Genomic DNA, 17,778 nt, shown 5'->3' on the forward strand with positions numbered 1-17,778 from the left:
TGAACAAATTCACTAACTTGTTCAAAGTAGTAAGTGTCACAGCAGGGAACAGAATTCAAGTCTGTTTGAGCCCAAAGCCCATGCCCTTCATGTTTTATCAGGTTCACTGCAGATAAACGATGCACTGCATGGACCAGGAGGTGGCAGGGCAAATATGGACATACTCAGAATTTTCACAAGACTAAGAGCTGAATGCAGTTATTCATTTTGACTTCCTAATGTTAGGAATGTCTGTATAGTGTTGCAAAGGGAGCTTGAGAAGATACTCATAGCTCTAATTTATGTTTAATGAAACAGACCCATTGTAGTCAAGAAAATCGCTTGACTACATTACATATCAATCCGTCCAATCAGATACTGAGTGAGCACCTCTTGTGTTGCTCTAGCTGTGGGATTGGGGGGCAGGAGTGAAAAAGCCAGACATAGTCTCTACTGCCAAAAGCTTATACTTAGTGAAGGAAACGTACAAACAACCAGCAAAAAAGGATATTTAATGAGAAATATGAGGCCTGAAAGTTGTGTTGAGTTCTATGAAGAAAATGAAGCAGAATAAAGGATCTGATAAAGAGTGGCTGAAGAAGGGCTGGAATCCTACTTCAGGAAGTGACACCAGAACTGAGATGTTATTTACGAAGACCGACAGGCGGAGATCTGAGGAACGAGTGTTTCTGTAAGAAAGAAGCACTGTGGTCCTAAGGGCAGAACAAACTCTTGGGCTCACAAGGGGAGAGTTAAGCAATGCTACTTTACCCAGAACTTTGCTTCTTCTCTTCCACATGACTGCAGTTTTGTTCCTTATAACTAAATGCATTATTCATCTGCTTACTATTCTTTTTTTTTTTTTTTTTTTTTTTTTTTTACCTTTTGACCCCCTTCACTCATTTCTCTCCCACTCACCCCTACCTCTGGCAACCATTAATCTGTTCTCTGTATTTATGAATTTGTTGGTTTTTTTTTTCAGATTCCACACAGAAGTGAAATCATACAGCGTTTGTCTTTGTCTGACTTATTTCACTTTACATAATGCCCCAGAGATCCATCCATGTTGTCACAAATGGCAAGATTTCAACCTTTTTAATGGTGAAATAGTATTCCATTGCATATATCTATATCTATATCTATATCTATATCTATATCTATATCTATATCTATATCTATATCTATATCTCACAATTTATTTTTCCATTCATATATCACTATATATATATACATATGTATATATATATACATATGTATATATATGTATATATATATCTCACAATTCATTTTTCCATTCATCCATCGGTGGACACTTAGGCCATTTCTATATCTTGGCTATTGTAAGCAATGCTGCAATGAACCTGGGGTGCACATATCTTTTTGAATTAATGTTTTCATTTTCTTCAGATAATACTGAATAATTTTAATTTTTAACAAAGTTATGTCACATATAGTTTGAACTGTCAAATAGTTCTTTGTAAGATTTCCCCCAAATGTCCTGTCTCCAGCCCCCTCTCCTACAATGTCCTCACCCCCAGCAGTGGTAACTTTCAACTGTTTTGAACTGATTCTATTGGTATTAACTCTTGTCTCTAAATAACATGTTTGTGTTGCTCTGTCTTGATTTTTCAGCTTTAGGCTTCATCTCTTTTACTTCCCATTGTGGAAGATGAGGATTTTCGTCTTCATACCACACACATGCCCTCTTCCCATGTCCTCATCTTTAATACAGTTATATTGTTACTTTGGCTATGTCAGTGTTCAGTCTTTATGTTATTGTGACCATGTAAAAGTTACTCACAGCCAAACCATAGAGTAAATCACGCTCTTCCTTTCCTAGACAATTTTTTGTTTTCCTGGGAGCGAATAATTGTCCTGTTTTCTCTTTGCTTGGTTTTATTTGTACTTATTATTAGTGTGTCACAAATTTCCTTACAATACAATCAGTCTATTTTATTGTCAGATAAAACTCTCCCACGACCTTCTGTCTGCTCCATTGCTAACCAGCTGCCCTCAATGACACAGCTGTCATCCTGGGATCACCCTTCACCATCCTTGTCAGGATTTACCTGTCCTCTGTGTTGGGCCTTCTGTTTCTTAAATCCAGTAATTACCCTTTTGTGGTCTAATGCTTTATTTTAGAGAGGCACACCCTCTTTTAGCTTCCTGAGAAAGAGTACATATGAAGCAAATTTTTATGCTTTTCATGTCAGAAAATATATTTATTCTACTCAAACACTTGAATGATAGCAGTTGCGTGTAAAATTCAAGATTCAAAATCATTTCTTCAGAAATTTTAGGTCACTTCTCCGTAGTCTTTTAGCTTCTAACATTATTGTTGAGAAGCCAAAAGATATTCATAATCCTGGAATTTGTATGTGATGATGTGTTGTTTTTTCTCTCTAGAAGCTTCTCAGATATTTTCTTTTCTCTTCCTTCAGCTTTAAATTCCATGGATGCTCTATTACCCACAGGGTGAAGAAGATCCTTCTTAAACTGTCCCTGATGTACATTTTTAACCTTATTCCTAATAGCTCCCCTGAAAACAGTCAGTGTGAAGTCACACAGAATTCTCAAGATATGTTTACACCTCCCTGCCTTTGCACATACTAATCTCTGTGCTAGACCTGTCTTCCTCTGCCAATCAATCAACATTTTACCTGTCCTTCCCCAGGTCCCAATTAAATGCAGTTTCTGTGAAGCCTTTCCAATCCCAGGCCACAATATTTTGCCCATTCTCTCACTAGGACCTACGACATTCTCCCACGTGTCAGAGCTAGCTGTGTTGTGTGTCTTCCTTTGCTGCTTCACTTCAACAAGGTAAGTCGGTATCTCATATTTCCAACACCTGTCCTATTATCTGGAACATACAAGGCATTAAAACACTTGTGGACTCCTACTAAATTCCATTTTATTTGCTGCAGATTGAGCCTTATCCCACTGTTCTGCAACTGGTGTTAATAACAGTGGCTACCCATTAGAGAAAATAATGTGCCAGGCCTTTATATAAATGCTTTTTCATACATAGTGAGTTTGAATTGTGGTCCACAAAATCTAGAAAATCATGCAGAAAATGCAAGTAATAAATTAAAAAAATTAATGTTTATTTATTTTTGTGTGAGAGAGAGGGAGAGCATGAGTGGGGGTGGGGCAGAGTGAGAGGCAGACACAGAATCTGAAGCAGGCTCCAGGCTCCGAGCTGTCAGCACAGAGCCCAAGGAGGGGCTGGAACTCACAAACTGTGAGATCATGACCTGAGCCAGAGTCAGACGCTTAACCTACTGAGCCACCCAGATGCCCTGCAAGTAGTAAATTTTTTTTAAAAAAGTCTTAAATTGTACTCAAAACCAAGCCTCTCCCTCATTAAATAGTTGGTAAATCCAGCCTCAGATATTATTGGGGCTTCCCTCTTTCATGGTTGTTCTAAGGCGTTGACACCACACTGGAACATTAGATAAGCCCCTTCTGTCTTCTTGCATATGTCCAGACTGGCTCTCTCTAGGATGCCTGGGTCTTAGCCTACATGGTCTTTCACAGTGGCAGCTTTGCTGTTTTGCATCAGGCGGGGGATAGAGAAATTTTTGGGGAGGAGTGAGCCCCAGTGCACGGGAGCAGGACTGGATAAATGCACCACGTGGGACACCTTTCCTTTTCCCCAGAGGCCTCCCCACCTGCTTTGGGTGCTGCAAGGGAACGGGGCTCTCTTAGGACCCACAGATAATTGTGCTTTCCACAGTTTGGGAGAATCTCCTCTCTCTGGCTTGCCTTACTGCCTCTCAAAGGCATTATTCTCTCCCTAGAATAATGTCTGGGATACCTGGGGTAATATCAAGCATGCTTCAGGCTTTAAGGATTCAAAGCTGGAAGTTAGGAAGAGTCTTGATGATGACACCTGACATGGCTCTATATCACAAAATTGAGTACAGAGAAAAGAAAAGAAAAGAAAAGAAAAGAAAAGCAATATTTTGCCACCATGCATTATTTCATTTCTCTCTTACAGTCAACTTGAAAGCTTAGAATAATTATACCCATTTTACTGAGGGGGAAACAGGGGTTGAAATTATACAACTTGGCCCAAGGTCAGACATTTAGAAGGTGGCTGGGGAGGTCTATATGATGCTGGAGCCCAAATTCTTTCTATCGCACCATCACTACTCAGGAGCTAATGGAAGCTAGCCTGTAATTAAACTTTTTCTGCTGTTAATAACACTATTAGTTTTATTATGATTATTGTCTTTCATTTATTGGACACTGCCAATGTGCCATGCACTAGTCTGAACATCTTACATTTGTCAAATCCAATAGTCTGCACACTCATCATGAAGTACACCTAGCATTTCTTAAATTGTTCCATGAAACAAGTATTGCAAAGAATGCTAATCACTGAACCAAAAATGAATAAATACAAGTAATATTTTTTTTCTAAAATATACTTAAATTGTTTTTTATTTTTTATTTTAAAATTTTATTATTTATTTATGTATTTATGTATTTATTTTTAAAATTTACATCCAAATTAGTTAGCATATAGTGAAACAATGATTTCAGAAGTAGATTCCTTAATGCCCCTTACCCATTTAGTCCATCCCTCCTCCCACAACCTCTCCAGCAACGCTCAGTGTGTCTCCATATTTACGAGTCTCTTCTGTTTTGTCCCCCTCCCTGTTTTTATATTATTTTTGTTTCCCTTCCCTTATGTTCATCTGTTTTGTCTCTTAAAGTCCTCATATGAGTGAAGTCATATGATTTTTGTCTTTCTCTGACTGACTAATTTCACTTAGCATAATCCCCTCCAGTTCCATCCACGTAGTTGCAAATGGCAAGATTTCATTCTTTTTGATTGCCAAGTAATACTCCACTGTATATATACACCACATCTTCTTTATCCATTCATCCATCGCTGGCCATTTAGGCTCTTTCCATACTTTGGCTATTGTTGATAGTGCTGCTACCAACATGGGGGTGCATGTGCCCCTTCGAAACAGCATACCTGTATCCCTTGGATAAATGCCTAGTAGTGCAATTGCTGGGTCATAGGGTAGTTCTATTTTTAGTTTTTTGAGGAACCTCCATACCGTTTTCCAGAGTGGCTGCACCAGCTTGCATTGCCACTAACAATGCAAAAGAGATCCTCTTTCTCCGCATCCTTGCCAACATCTGTTGTTGCCTGAGTTGTTAACGTTAGCCATTCTGACAGGTGTAAGGTGGTATCTCATTGTGGTTTTGATTTCTATTTCCATGATGATGAGTGATGTTGAACATTTTTTCATGTGTCGGTTGGCCATCTGGATGTCTTCTTTGGAGAGTGTCTATTCATGTCTTTTGCCCATTTCTTCACTGGAATATTTGATTTTGGGTGTTGAGTTTGATAAGTTCTTTATAGATTTTGGATACCAACCGTTTATCTGTTATGTCATTTGCAAACATCTTCTCCCATTCTGTCGGTTGCCTTTTAGTTTTATTGATTGTTTTCTTCGCTGTGCAGAAGATTTTTTTTTTCAGAAGCTTTTTATTTTGATGAGGTCTCAGTAGTTCATTTTTGCTTTTGTTTCCCTTGCCTCTGGAGACGTGTTGAGTAAGAAGTTGCTGCAGGCAAGATCAAAGAGGTTTTTGCCTGCTTTCTCCTCAAGGATTTTTTTTTCAACGTTTTTTATTTATTTTGGGACAGAGAGAGACAGAGCATGAACGGGGGAGGGCCAGAGAGAGAGGGAGACACAGAATCCGAAACAGGCTCCAGGCTCCGAGCCATCAGCCCAGAGCCTGACGCGGGGCTCGAACTCACGGACCGCGAGATCGTGACCTGGCTGAAGTCGGATGCTTAACCGACTGTGCCACCCAGGCGCCCCAGCTCTTCAAGGATTTTGATGGCTTCCTGTCTTACATTGAGGTCTTTCATCTATTTTTAGTTTATTTTTGTGTATCGTGTTAGAAAGTGGTCCAGATTCATTCTTCTGCATGTCGCTGTCCAGTTTTCCCAGCACCACTTGCTGAAGAGACTGTCTTTATTCCACTGGATATTCTTTCCTGCTTTGTCAAAGATTAGTTGCCATACGTTTGTGGGTCCATTTCTGGGTTCTCTATTCTGTTCCATTGATCTGAGTGTTCTCGTGCCAGTACCATACTGTCTTGATGATTACAGTTTTGTAGTTTGAAGTCTGGGATTGTGATGCCTCCTGCTTTGGTTTTTTTTTTTTTTCAAGATTGCTTTGGCTATTCAGGGTCTTTTCTGGTTCCATAAAAATTTTAGGATGATTTATTTGTTCTAGCTCTGTGAAGAATGATGGTGTTACTTTGATAGGGTTTGCACTGAATATGTAGATTGCTTTGGGTAGTATCGACATTTTAACAATATTTGTTTTTCCTATCCAGGAGCATGGAATCTTTTTCCATTTTTTGTGTCTTCTTCAATTTCTTTCGTAAGCTTTCTATAGTTTTCAGTGTATAGATTTTTCACCTCTTTAGTTAGATTTATTCCTAGGTATTTTATGGGTTTTTTGTGCAACTGTAAATGGGATCGGTTCCTTGATTTCTCTTTCTGTCGGTTCATTGTTGGTGTATAGGAATGCAACCTATTTCTGTGCATTGATTTTATAACCTGCAACTTTGCTGAATTCATGAATCAATTCTAGCAGTTTTTTGGTGGAATTTTTTGGGTTTTCCATATAGACTATCATGTCATCTGTGAAGAGTGAAAGTTTGACCTCCTCCTGGCTGATTTGAATGCCTTTTATTTCTTTGTGTTGTCTGATTGCAGAGGCTAAGATTTCCAATACTATGTTGAATAACAGTGGTGAGAGTGGACCTGACCTTAGGGGGAAAGCTGTCAGTTTTTCCCCATTGAGGATGATATTAGCGTTGGGTCGTCCATATATGGCTTTTATAATCTCGAGGTATGCTCCTTCTGTCTCTACTTTCTTGAGGGTTTTTATCAAGAAAGGATGTTTTATTTTGTCAAATGCTTTCTCTGAATCTATTGAGAGGATCATATGGTTCTTGTCCTTTCTTTTATTGATGTGATGAATCACGTTAATTGTTTTGCAGATATTGAACCAGCCCTGCATCCCAGGTATAAATCCCGCTTGGTCGTGGTGAATAATTTTTTTAATGTATTGTTGGATCCAGTTGGCTAATATCTTGTTGAGGATTTTTGCATCCATGTTCATCAGGGAAATTGGTCTATAGTTCTCCTTTTTAGTGTGGTCTCTGGTTTTGGAATCAAGGTAATGCTGGCTTCATAGAAAGAGTTTGGATGTTTTCCTTCCATTTCTATTTTTTGGAACAGTTTCAAGAGAATAGGTGTTAACTCTTCCTTAAATGTTTGGTAGAATTCTCCTGGCAAGGCATCTGGCCCTGGACTCTTGTTTTTTGGCAGATTTTTGATTACTAATTCGATTTCCTTACAGGTTATGGGTCTGTTCAAATTTTCTATTTCTTCCTGTTTCAGTTTTGGTAGTGTACATAAAATATACTTAAAAATTTTTTTAATATTTATTTATTTTTGAGAGAGAGACAGAATGTGGGTGGGGGAGGGGCAGAGAGAGAGGGAGACACAGAATCTGATGCAGACTCCAGGCTCTGAGCTGTCAGCACAGAGCCGGATGTGGGGCTCGAACTCCTGAACTCTAAGATCCTGATCTGAGCCGAAGTCGGATGTTTAACCAATAAGCCACCAGGAGCCCTGAAAACATGCTTTAATATGCGTAAGGAAATGTCAAACATGTAGTCTTTATTATATAGTCATCTGCCTTTTAAGACTGTCATGTCATTTTTTGTAATAGCAAAAGATTGGTAACATGTCTAGTAAGGGTTGAAAAGCAATGGTACTTCCACACAATGGGGTAACATAAAGCTGTTAGAAGAATGAGGAAGATCTCTTTGAGCTGATATGGAGGGATCTCTAGGATTTTGTGGAGAATGCAAGATATAAAGGCATTATATATAGTATGTGCTGCCTTTGGGGTAAGAAAGAAGAGAGGTATGTATTTGAAAAAAGCTATACTGGAAGGATAAGCTAAAAATTGATGAAAATGGGGTTGGGAGAGGAGAATAGAATTGAGGGAATGAGTCTGAGAAAATAAGGATAAAAATGAATATTGACTTTTGAAATATATAAATACTTTACACTTTTTATAAAAATTGAACAAAAACCCCCCTAAAATTTAAAACAAACAGAAACATACTACACAAAGAAAAGAGTTTAATTAGTATTAGAAGACAGTACTATATATTCTTAGTGGAACATATCCTAAGGACAAAAAGAATTACCAAAACCTTGAATGTCATTCAGTAGTTTTATCGTTAATAGTAAGATTATATTATTATTTTGAAACCATGTTATGTATATTATAGGATGAAACAAATCAGTAATTACTGTTGTCATGTAATTGGGAACCAAGATTTGTTTTTTTAGGAACCAAGACTTTTAATGTATCTGAATTAAATTTAATTAATTATGAATGAATTAACTTAATGTAAAAAAGCATCTGAATTAAATCACTAATGTTGCATTTTAGTTAGAAATGCCAATTTTAATTAATGATTTGTAAATATATGTATCTCTTAGTTCCAGTGAATGAAAGAGACTGAATGCAACGATACCTCAGTAGTAATGAGCATCCCAAGTGCACAGATTGTGTTTTCTAAATACCCAATGAAAGGAAATGGAGCTTCTTAGAGAAGTGATTGATTTCAGGTCTGGGTTAGGGAAAATACAAAGCAAACTTGTTTCAGAAAACAACTAAGTGTTCAAAGACTAATAGGGGCTTGTCAAAAGGAAAGAGCAGCCAGCTTGAAGGGGCTCCCATTGGCCAAATCTGGGACAATTTAAGTATCAAAAAATGATGGTAATCAAACATGTCAAATATTTAAAAACCCACAAGGCCCTTATAATAATCAGATAAAGCTAAAATAAACAAACAACAAAACGTTTCTGTTATCACTGGATGTGATATTCTAATTCCTAACTTGGAAAATTGGTACTTGAAAACAAGAATATACCCTGATTTTCGGAAGAAACTATGGTTTCCTTGATGAGAAAAGTTGTCCCTTTTGTGTGACTGCCAGACAATAAGTGTAGAAGAAATAGAATTCAAAAATTAATGTTTTACAACTCTAATTTGATCATTGATTCAGGGAAGGCATCACTGATGTTAAAATCATTAGGGGAACAGATGATGGAGAACTAATGAGTCACATCATGATGAATGAAGTATCATGCCCATAGGTTGTTTGCTATTGACAAAAGGGAGAAAATACCTTTACAGAGGAGAGAGATCTGGCTGTCACCATTTCAACTCAGTGATCAAACTTGGCTCCGTCAACAATGGGATAACAAGACAGTAATCATATATACCTCCTGAGGAGGTATGTGGCATCACCTATGAAGAAGTATTGCCAAAAATCTTTAATCTGAATATAACCAAGCCTTTAGTTCAAAGCTCTAGTTTATAGAAGATACGTTGGATTAGAGGAATAAGTCAAATGAAACCATGAAGAAACAATCATACAAACTCAGGCTGTGGAATATTCTACAAGACAACTGGCCTGGTCTCTTTAAAAAGACAATGTGGAAAAAAGATGGGGGTTTGGGGAGTATCAGGAGAGACCCAAGAGACATTACAGTCAGATTTAGTGGGTGATTCTTGACAACATCTTTAGGGAAAACCATATATAAAACATTCTAGAGACAAATGGGGAAGTTTGAATATAGACATGGTAATCAATGATATTAGAAAATTATTTTCAGTTTTGTTCACTATGATTGTAGTACTGTGGTTACATAGCAAAACCTCTTTGTGCTAAAGCATTTAGAGATGAAATGCCGTGAGGTCTTTATATTGAAATGGATTCAGATACCCACCCTACACCGCACACATAATTAAAACAGATATGGTAAAATCTTGATGGATGTTGAATCTAGGTTCAAGTATTCTTTGTGTTTTTTCCCAGCTTTTCTGTATGTTTAGAATTTTCATAATAAGACGTGTATGTGTGTGTGCGTATGCGTGTTTGTGATGCTATGCTATATTTGAAAGCGGTGGAAAATTAAATGAGACGTACCGGATTCCTGAACTCATGAGTTAATGTATGTCACCTACTGAATAATTACTGCTCTGGAATAGATATTTTATAAATTTAAGTATGAACAATTTTAATATTTTGTTCTATGATTTTAACTAAAATGAAATAAACATGGTGTAATGCCTTTAATTTTCTGTTCATTACATGGTTATTTAAATACCTACATAAAATTTGATCATTTCTTCTAGCCACTTTTTCATTGGTGGGTTCAAAGCACAGTGTCATTTTATCTCTGGAGTCCTGCAATGGCTTCATCAATGTCTTGTCCTTTAAAAAACATGTTCTGTAGTCGGAGGTTACTACAGTGGTGTCTATAGTCAAATCAGGAACACCAAGAATAAATTGAACTGTAAAATATTAGAATGATTTGTAATTTTGTACTTTTATCCATGGTTGAGATATTACTGACAATTCCAATCAGAAAATAGACAAGATTAATAAAAAATAGTAAAAATGGAGACCGTGCAAAGTTTCTAAAACCCTAAACAAGTTCTCATAATTCTTATTCCTGGTCTTTAATTTTTGTTATCCTTTTTCTGTCCTTCTTACTTGGTCAGTACAACCCCAGATATTCCCCACCTCACACTTTCCTTTTGTGGACCTGTCCATCTTGTCACAGCATCCGTGTCCTCCATCATCTACCTTCTGGTTCCCATAGACCTCGTCCTTCATCAAGGTACAAATACCTAAGCCAAGCCTGAGGGGGTGGCTTCAGGACACCAGATACTACTCAGCCCAGAGTGAAAGATTTCTACTCAGCCTGGTTCCTCTTCACACAGAAAAAGCTATCACTGGGAATTCCCTCATCTATACTTGTGGAACAAGGTGGTTTCATTTCGTCTGGGTGTCTTCACACTTCCTAGTAATTCTTGAGTTAAACTCAATTACTTGGGTTTGGTGAAAAAATTAATTTTCTACCTCATGGAGAAACACTGGGGAAAAGCTACATTGAAAAAGATACAGATATGATAGATGATAGACAGATATAGCTATAGCTATAGCTATAGATATATAGATATAGATAGACAGGTAGATAGAAATTTGTGTGTTTGTGTGGTGTGGTGTGTGTGTGTGTGTGTGTGTGTGTACCTATCTTCAGTTTAGATTGGTGGAGTTACTATCTGGATGTTTTTTCTGGATGTTTTCTAAATTTCACCTGTGAATTCCTTTCTTGCTTATATCCAGACTATAACCCCAATCCTTTGGTATAGAAGAAAGAACATAAACTTTGAAATTAGCCTTATCCTGTCTCACTAGCTAATGTGATCTTCTTCACATTAAGTCAGAGTTTCCTCATCTCTAAAATAAGAACAATAATGCAAGTATGATAGAGATGTTGTGGGGACTGACAAGGGAAGTACCTGTCAAAATACCTGGCAGTTAGCAAGAGCCAGCAAGTGTCAATTTCCCTTCCCTGGCTTTCTCACAGACTCTGTAGAAGCAAGTTTTTTTCTGTTTTGTTTTTCTCCCATATTTGGAAGCAGACCCCCCTACCCACAGAACTGCTCTCAGAACCAGCCTCTCCACCCCCAAGTTGCCCCTTTGCTGCTCAGTGTTCTCTCTGCACTCAACTTTTAATTCTGGCCAAATCTTTGGTGAAATCACTGTGGAGTTCTGCAGGGTCTATTTGCAAGACCAGACAATGATGGAAAAGCAGGAGGATACTGGGGAATCAGGCTGAGTGGGGGGAGATGCATTCAAGAACAGCAGGTCAGTGGCTTTGGTCGCTGTGGTTGGAATGAAGTCCAGAAAAGGATGCAGAATTTTAAGGGGAAGAAATCTAAGCAGAGGGTCATGGCCAGTCTCAGCACCAGGTCGCTGACTAGATCCCAGGGAACTGGGGGCCAAGTAAGGAGAACTCTTTATGGAAGGCAGTAGGTGAACCAGAAACCTGACACAGAAACCAAAGGGTGTAGGGGGATTGAGTAGTGTTTGTTCTTTCTCAAATCAAGAACATAGAACACAATGTCATGGTAACCACGGATCTGGGAGAACACCCATCATTCTGTGTCCCATTAAAGGGCATGAAGGTCCCCTCTGACAGGGATGCAGGACTTGTTGGCCCTCTCCTAGTAACTTTTCAGCTCTCATTTCCCTGGAGTTGGAGTTAAAAGCATACATGCATCCGACTTCAGCTCAGGTCATGATCTCACGGCTCATGAGTTCGAGCCCCACGCCAGGCTCTGTGCCGACAGCTCAGAGCCTGGAGCCTGCTTCAGATTCTGTGTCTCCCTCTTTCTTAGCCCCTCCCCCACTCACACTCTGTCTCTCTCTCAAAAATAAAGATTTAAAAAAATTTTCTAAAAAAAAGCATACATGCAAACTTAGGAAACCTTAAAAACTGGGTTTGTCTTTGTTTTTGTCTTGAGAGAAAGAAGAAAAGGGATGAGCAAAACTGTCTCCTTTTTGTAGCAACTCTGGGTGAGAAGCAAAGACTAGGCAGGAGGAGAGGTAATAATCATTTTCAGAGGAACTCTCTGTCTCTACAACCTGCCTGAATGGGGAAGCCAGTTCCAACATACACACTGCCGGGGGCAGAAGAGGACAAAGTATTCATTGATTGAATCCTGTTACATTGTCGTGGTCTCAGAAATCGTAACAGAAGCTGACTCTCTGAGGTCTGACAGTTGAACTGATAGAAGAGTACTTTAGCAACACTCCTTTTTCAAACCAACACCTGGCAAAAATTCTTATCCCTGGAGAATAAATTCCTTTTCTACTCCAACCTCAAATCCTACATTAGCCTACCTGATGAGAGTAGCTATGTCCTTGTTTGGTAAACACAAGCGAGGAATATTATGTATGAATGTTTCCTAGCTCTTCTCACTTGCACAAGGAACTACGCTTATCTTGGCCACCTTAGGTTGACGTGAGGCCTCACTGCAAGTGACAGGCCTGGTACCTCAGGGAGAGGGGTCTGCTGGCACGGTGGGCAGAGGGCAGGGCATGACGCGAGAAGGTGGTTGATGGAATCCCGAGACAACACGGTATAGCAGAGAAACGTGGACTTTGGAACCCACGATTCAGGCCAAGTTCAGGCTCTGTGAGCCTCTGCTTTCTCTTCTATTAAGTGGGAATAATAGAATCTAATGATAAAGCATTATATGTTGTAGGAATCATGAGACAATGTATGTAATGTAATAAGCACAGGGCTCGGAAAATAGAAAATGCCTAGAGTATGTTAGCTCTTACTATCTCCCTGTATGGCCAGAGTGATTTTGTCTCCCATTTAGGAGGTGACCACTTGTCCCAATTTGCCTGAGATTTCCCCCTATTTATAGCTAAAACTCCTCAGTCCTGGATAAGCCAGGGGTGGCTGGTTACCCTACTTTTACCACACCTTGGTGATACGCCCGTCTCAACCTCAGCTCCCAGGCCTGCCAGCCCCACGGCAGAGCCGATGATCCTCTTGTTGGGATCTGTGCTGAGGTACCTGGGATGGATGCAAATGCCAAGAGGTAGTTTAACCATCATTTATGCTTATATTTAAATTATTTCCCCAGGCACTGGGTAGGTTAAGGTTATAAAGAACAAGACACAGGGGCGCCTGGGTGACTCAGGTGGTTAAGTGTCTGATTCCTGATCTCAGCTCAGGTCTTGATCTCAGGGTCGTGAGTTCGAGCCTCCCATTGGGCTCTGCATTAGGTGTGAAGCTTACTTAAAACAAACAAACAAACAAACAAACAAACAAACAAACAAACAAAAAACAAGACACAGTTCCCACCTCACAAAGGAGATGTAAGAGACATAGGGGGTAAAACTGACGAGGAAGGAAGCGCTTAAGTGTGAACTGAAAAACTGAAGTTGTCTAATTGTTCATAGGGAGAGTCCTCCCTCCAAGGCTGATGAGCAGATCAGCTACAATAGAGAGGCCACTTTAACTCAATGCCAGACACTCCCACTGGAGTCTGGAGACAGGGCTGTGGTTGGATTGGAGGTGGGTAGTATACAGTTAGAAGCTCAATGAGGTCCTTTGGAAATTGTGTATATGTATCATGGGAGGTGGAGGGACAGTCAGAAAGGTCTTTATAGCGGAGGGAAGAAGTTGCTCTTCGAAATTATGTGTGATTTGCTGATGGGGGAAAGAGGATATTCCGGGCAGAGAAGACAGCATGTGCCAAGGCCCGATGGCGCTAAGCAGCATGGGAGAATCTGGGAAGGCCTATCTTTTGCTCTGAGTTGAGTGCAGAGTTCAAGGAAGGGAAAATGAGAAATATAACCTTGTAGAGGTCACAAGGGTTAGATAGAGGCCTTGCAAAGGAGTTTAAACCTGAAGGGTAATAATAAGCAACACGATCAGATTTCTTTTCTGAAAGATCTCTCTGGCAGCTACAGTGTGGGGGATGGATACGATGAAAATGAGACTGTGGACAGAAAACCAGTGAGCAGAGAGTTGTGACAGATCAGCCTCACAGGGGCACTGATAGGAGAGAAGTGATGGAGGAAGGATCAACAGGCCTTGACGGATGAACAGAGGAGGAGAGTGAGGGGGAGAAATCTAGATCTAGATCTAGATCACTGGGCTCTGGCTCCAGTGACCGGGAGAATGATGGTACATTAATAATCCTGGCTCTGTTACTTATTTACTGTGCAACTGTTCCTGAGTAGCTCTGAGCCTCAGTGTCCTCATCTACGAAAGGGTGATGGGTACCTAACTCATGGTGTTCTTGTGAGGACTTGACCGTAAAGGCACTCGTAAGTGCCTGGCACATTAGTGAGTTCTCTATGAGTGCTTGATACATAAATAGATAACTCACAGAGGCGCGTGTGTGGGAAAAGATGGGATCTCTTTGGAACATGTACCAAGTGCCAGGAGCCCCCCAGGACATTGCCATTTGGCAGCTGAGAACAGACTTGGAATTTTGGAGCAAGGTCTGGACAGAAACAGATTTTATGGGTGGGAATTGCCTCCAGAAGAATGGGTAAAATTGCCTAGAAATGTTGTGCAAATAAAGGAGAAGAGGACCAAGCAAGGTAATGTGACGAACAACAACTTCTCAGTTGTTGGCTGAGGTAGGCTTTTGAGAAGAAAAGAGGAGCTGTCTGAAATGTAGGAGAGCCAGGGGAAGCCACATGGGAGGCTTCAGAGGTCAAGAGAGACAAGGACCTCTGTGTCATAAGGTGTAGCTCATGTTTCAAGACCTGAAGTACAGGAAAGTAAGAAGGAAAGAACAGAAAGATGGGAGGGTGGCCACAAGAATACCTGAAATATCCAGGAGTAAGTCATGGGTATCATGCTCACCAGGGGGCGCCAAAGACCCTCCGTGACTGGCAACAAGTGCCTCTGAACTCCAGCTGCTGGGGCAGCCTTGTTGGTTTCCTTCACTCCTGTCAGTCAGCCAGGTGGCATGCCTTTAGTCAACGAACTATCAAACTTCCACGACTCTGCTCTTCCTGTGGTGTGTGGAGAACGATCCCATCCATTTTTATCTTCTACATAGTTTTCACATTTTTCCACTCTCTTCATCTACATTGCCGTCTCTCCACTCCAAACCTCTATCTTCTTATAGGAACTGCTTTCTAAATAATCACTCTTCATTCCTTCTCGATGCCCCACCCACCCAACATGGTTCTTCCTGCTGCAATTTATTCAAAAGATGTGTCTCGTAGTTCCTGGAGCCAGAGATTGCTGGGTTCAATTCCCACCTCAGCACTCACTATCTCATGCTGCAACTTAGGGCAAGTTCCTTAAGCCGTCTGTGCCTCATTTCTTCATCTGTTAAATGGAGATTAGACTTACTTCATAGGACCTAATGAAGACAAAATGAGTTGTTTTCAGTGTATACTGTTTGGCATAGTGAGTGTTCAATAAATGTGAGCTATAATTAAAGCCTTTAGGATAAAATTTCACATCTTTATTGTGGCCTAAATGCTCTGCCTGTTGGTCTAGCTCTGCCTTCTGGTCTTACCTGGAAGCACTCACCCTTTCATTCATGCTGCTTCAGCATTCTGCAGTTTATCTCCACTATTTTTTCTGCGGGCAATGTTCTGCCTGTTTCCCCTCCTCCTGGAAACAGCACAACACTTCTCACCCTTCTGAGATGTCAGAATGGATCTGAGCTAAGAGATCTCTCAGATAAACACCTTTTAGGCTTTTTACAAATCTTTGCATATTGTGGGGCTAGAAGTACTTATGGTTTTTCTTAAAAACTGTGATTGGGGGCACCTGGGTGGCTCAGTTGGTTGAGCATCCGACTTCAGCTCGGGTCACGATCTTGCGGTTTGAGTTCAAACCCCACGTCAGGCTCCCTGCTGTCAGCCTGTCAGCGCAGAGCCTGCTTCAGATCCTCTGTCTCCCTCTCTCCACCCCTCCCCTGCTTGCACTCTCAAAAACAAACATTAAAAAAAACAAACAAAAAACAAACCTCATTTGTTGCCTAATGTTGTCCCCACCCCCATAAACTAGGGGGCTAGCAAGCTATCCCATTCAGTGCTGGAGATCAGCTAGCAGGATTTTGCAGAGCTTGAACTAAGCTTACGATCCAGGAAAGGGGAAAGAAGCAAAGATGTGAGATCATCGAAACATCAGATCAGTTCCCTACCAGTGGCATACAGTAAGGATTAAGTGTCTGGGACGACTGTCATGCCCTTATCTTGGAGCCCATCAGCACCATGTACCATGAGAGTTAGTAATTCAACTCTATTGACAGAGCAAGCTTCGTGAAGGCAGGCAGGGCTTGTTCTCTATTTTCACCCCACATCACCCGACTTTGGCAGTGTCTAGGTCTATTGACCTAATAGTTTATTGAAAAATAAGAGGCAAGCCGGGGAGTCCAGAAAATGTTGACTGAATAAAAGCTCCCACAGGAGCCATTAGAGGCAGTAGAACCCATGGCTTCAAGAACTGGGAAGAGCACGGGAGGAACACCCACAGGAAGGCTCCACGTTTGTGTCCCTCTAGTCAGGCTGGAGATTGGCTATGCTGGAAGACAGGAATTTCAACCAAGGTAGCACTCAATCTGACTCCTGAAATTTAATAACATGCTGAAAGGGTACTATGGGATAGAGTACACCCGGGGCCTGGATCAGTAAATTAATCTAAGGTTAAAAGTAAATCAAAGGACAGAATGGCCCAAACTGAAGCAAAGGTCAGGGACCACAGCAAGGATTACCAAAAACCTGAGTCTTGGGAAATCCATACACATTTGCAAATGGCCCAATGTGGCAGGGTGGGAGGTGTTAACACAGGTCTATCTCTGGCTGTTCTGCAATCAAGGCAATGAGCTCCCTCACCTTTGCTTAACTGCCTTTAGTGGTGTTCTCAGTTTAGGTTGAGGTATACTAAGGTACCACCAAAGACACTACATTGGAAACTCACCTTTTGATGGTTAAAATTCATTTTCCCAGACTATAATAAAAGTCTTAGGAGTGCATGCACAGAAGGGGATGCAGCCATACTGCCTTAAGATTCTGGGGGCGCCTGGGTGGCTCAGTCGGTTGGGCGTCTGACTTCAGCTCAGGTCATGATCTCACGGTTCATTGAGTTCGAGCCCCGCATCGGGCTCTGTGCTGACAGCTTGGAGCCTGGAGCTGCTTCGGATTCTGTGTCTCCCTCTCTCTCTACCTCTCCCCCGCTCTCACTCTGTCTCTCAAAAATGAATAAACATTAAAAAAAAAAAAAAAAAAAAAGATTCTGCAACTAGCCTCCCCCAAACTAATCCAACTCAAACCTTGTATTTTTGAAACAAGATGTAATCTTGCACATATAGACATGCATCA

This window comes from Panthera pardus, unplaced genomic scaffold (assembly GCF_024362965.1).
Source record: "Panthera pardus isolate Hobbes unplaced genomic scaffold, ASM2436296v1 HiC_scaffold_17, whole genome shotgun sequence".
NCBI classification, from domain to species: Eukaryota; Metazoa; Chordata; class Mammalia; order Carnivora; family Felidae; genus Panthera; species Panthera pardus.